At 38.4% G+C, this 3,873-nt stretch overlaps 1 pseudogene; it reads left to right on the top strand.

Annotated features, from left to right (window-relative positions):
* Positions 1 to 1,080: 1,080 nt before the first annotated feature.
* On the top strand, positions 1,081 to 1,261 carry LOC121850754 (annotated as a pseudogene).
* Positions 1,262 to 3,873: the final 2,612 nt, after the last annotated feature.

The following is a 3,873-nucleotide window of genomic DNA, read 5'->3' on the forward strand; positions in this document are numbered from 1 at the left end:
TTGATAAAAGAGGTTGTTTTAAACGTCAGGGTTTCAGAGTCGGGCTCAAGTGTGTCACTCTGGTCATTGACAGGCCCACACATCACAGCAATGATTGGACTGAGTGGAGCCGAAAAAGTCCTCCGCAGTCTGACATGTGTTATAAATTGTCAGCTCACTCCTGGTCAATCCCCAATGTGAATAGGTGGGTCTTAAAAAAGTACTTCACATGGGAGTCAGTTTTGTCATTAATAAAGGATATTATCAACTCTCCAAGCAAGCAGAACCTTCACAAGGATTAAAAAGAACATATTTTTGCTTTAGTATAGAATAAATTACATTGCACATTTTTAATGACAACACATAGAAATAAACAGCCTTATTTCTATGCCAGAATAGATTGCAATGATCTTTTGCAGTTCTATATGTTCAAGTGTTCCTATGCAACCGTGCTGCCAGCATCTCCTTTGAGAGAAAAACAATCTTTTGTAAAGTTGCCTTAAGGAACTCGTGCCTAGGCAGGAAGGAAAGGTATGTGGAAACAAGGGTTGATGAGCTATTGAGGGGGAAGGGAGTTAATCCAGTTATAGTGTTGCATGTGGAGATAAAAAGTATTCTGGGCAAAATCTCAGAGGATCTATAGAATGAATAGGAAGGGTCGGAGGACAGGTTTAAGGCAAACCTGATAGTATCTGAGTTGCTTCCAGTTTTATCTGATGACTTGGAAAGAATGAACAGAGTAATTGACTTCAGTGAGTGATTAGGTAAATGGTGTGCACAAGACAGAATTGAATTTATAATATAACTGCGGATTTTTTTAGGCATAAGGAACTTTTACGGGAAGGATGGCTTGCGCATAATTAGACGGAAAGCTAAGCTGTTCGCACAAAATATAAATGCAGTGGTTACAATGCATTTAAAGTGGATTTGAAGAGGAAAGCGGATTCTTTAAAAGATAAGCTAAAGCTAAAGCTTGCAGCAGATCAGGTGGCATGGGAGAGGTTGGAGTTCAGGGTGAGGGGAGGGCAAAAATACAATGGTAACAAAGGGGGCAAGGAAAGTTGAAGGATAAAATCAAATATAATAATAAATAATCTTTGGATTACATGTATATATATTTTGGTAAAATATCTGTTCTTATCAGTTTAATAGCTGAAATGTCCCCTATCTGCGACCATATATTGAATTGATTTTCACAACAGAGAGATGAAATAGGGGTTTGTTGCAACCACTCCACTCATCAACCTGGTTTTGCAGTGCCTCCAGGAACAGTACACTTCCCTCAGGAGATTTAAAGCAAAGGGCAAAAATAAAGAAATAAACATACACACACGTATATACACACACATTAGTGTTGTGCACTAAAAACATTTTTTTGACTCTGTATGTCTGTCTGCAACAATATTAAAACTAATTTAATTGTGAAAATAAATCCTTGCATTTGACTTAGCATCTTTCACATGGGGAGGGTGTCCCAAAGCACCTCAAAAGATTCACTGTAAAGTGTAATGTATTTCTTTTGGGAAAATGTTTATTTCTGATTGTCTCACATGAACGCAAAGACAATCAGAAATAAGCTTTTAGGGTTCAAATTATGCAGCTAATAAAAGTGGATAATATGATAATCACAGAAACATGGCTGAGAGAGGAAGCTGTCTATAAGGATCGAGAAAAACAGAAATACGTCCACAGAGGCTGGAAGTAAATGAACAAAGCTGAGTGTTTTATAAAGAGTTAGCATTAAATCTGGACTTGTCAATTGAAAATAGATATGTGTGAGTTGCTTGATACAAGATGTCTGCATTTCATTACATAAGACATGTGCACATTAAGCCAAAATAAATGATTTGACAAAACAGGATGTTATATACTCACTTAACATAATTTTTCGGTAAAAATCACTGAAATTGACTGAGGGATAAAATAGCTCATGTCAGTTTGGTGTTTTTATACGCCAGTTTATTTGTGTTCAAATATTTCAAAGGATAATGTCAGGAAGTAAAGATGGGAGAACATGCACTACCTTAGTGATGGCGGCAGATGCCATGAGATAAGGAAACTAATTCCCAGATTATTTCACAATCCCCGTTTCTGTTGTTTAACAGGCAGAAATCACAAACAAAATTCCATTGGAGGCTGCAGCAGGGATGAATGGTTTGGCATCATCATAGTGTTAAGACAACGATATGGCAACAACGCAACAGTTAAGTGACTCCACATCTCTTAAAAGAAATTCTCAATCTCTTTATGAGAACCAAGTATCCTTTAAATTAATTCTAGCAGAAAGGCCATCCAGTCAAGAAAAGGATATGAGTGGTTTGTTGTTCAGTGATTTTGAAGAGCTAGAGAGCTAGTTGCTTCCTACTAATAGTAGAATGTAACATGTTTACCCCAAATGCATTAATGGTATTTCAGCAATGGTCTTAAAACAGACTTGAATGACAGCAATTACAAATCTGACAGTGGTTTGAACCTCACCCATTAATGAGAGCCAATTAAGGTTTTTAAGGTTTGGTAACACCACACAAAAAAATGATACTACAGTGACTCCAAATTTGACTCTGAATCCTGCCATTAACACCAATGACTTTACCATTTAATTTCAGGTCTTATATATACAAAGCAATATAAATTTACATTCATGAAGCTTTTTTCATATAGAGAAGACGTCCAAAAGCACGTGATAATCCTGGCTTGGCACCCGAAGGAAGGAAGATGACCAAAACACAAAGAATATTTGTCATGTCCCAGAGACCTTGAACTTGTAGAACTTGACCTTGAACCAATCTCATTTTGCTTTGCTTTGCTTACTCTTTCTGTCTACTCTCACTTAATTTTACTCTTGGCTCAACTTTTGATAATATGTGCTGACTGCAATGACAATTTTAGTAACATACTATTGAATGCATACTATTAAAGTTCATGGTAAAATTATAATGAAAATCTGACAATTTGGCCTGGTTGGTAGCACTCCCATCTCTAGGTCAAAAGGTGGTGTGTTCAAGTTGCATATCAGAACCTCAATCTCACAGTCTTGGCTGATCCTGCAGTGTACAGTGGAGGAGTATTTCACATTAACCTGACCATCCTTCTTGGGGAGAGGTAAACTGGGTCTCTTGGACTTGAGCCTTCTCCAAAGTGATGTGCTTGGCAACAGCACATTGCTAATGAGTCGGTTGCAGTCTCAGGAGTCCAGTTCCTGTGCCAAGCGTGTTGACAGGGTGGTGCTGATGACAGACCAGCCAGTGTGACTCATCAGTAGGACTTGGAGGAGCAGACCAGTGAGGAGGAGCAGGGATTTTTCCCATCATCTCCTGTTAATCATGCAAACACAAACATAATGAGTAGAGTGGTCCTAACTGGACAAGCCGTGGAAAGCTTGCCAGACACTGCTTTCAATAGGAGGTTTTGCGGTTTTAGATGGTTAAACTCTTCAAACTGGGCTCCCTGAACCTTGGCTCTTGTCAAACTGGTCATGGATGTTGGTGGGACATTGCTGTGTGCAAATTGGCCTACTAAATGCGCAATCATTACACTTTATGGTAAATCCAGTAAAACATAGCAATGTCCCATAAATAGCCAAGTTATGAATGAGCCATTTTATCTGGAAGATTGTTTACTAGGACACCTGGAGAAAATCCCTTCTCTTTTTGGATAGCACCATGGGATCCTTAACATCACCTGGACAAGCAAACCAGACGAATTCCCAATCATAGTGTGCATCTGGCCTATTTTTGTTAGTGCCAGAACAAATATCGGAACTGGTTGGGGAATGAATGGAAACATTTTGGGTGTAGTTCAATCTTTATGTCTTTATGTCAATCTTAACACAAGGTGTGTTAAGTAATTGGTCCTACTTATGAAATTTGCCAGTGTGTCTCACCGTATTTTTGA

Source organism: Callorhinchus milii, unplaced genomic scaffold, assembly GCF_018977255.1.
Source record: "Callorhinchus milii isolate IMCB2004 unplaced genomic scaffold, IMCB_Cmil_1.0 Scaffold1, whole genome shotgun sequence".
Classification (NCBI taxonomy): domain Eukaryota; kingdom Metazoa; phylum Chordata; class Chondrichthyes; order Chimaeriformes; family Callorhinchidae; genus Callorhinchus; species Callorhinchus milii.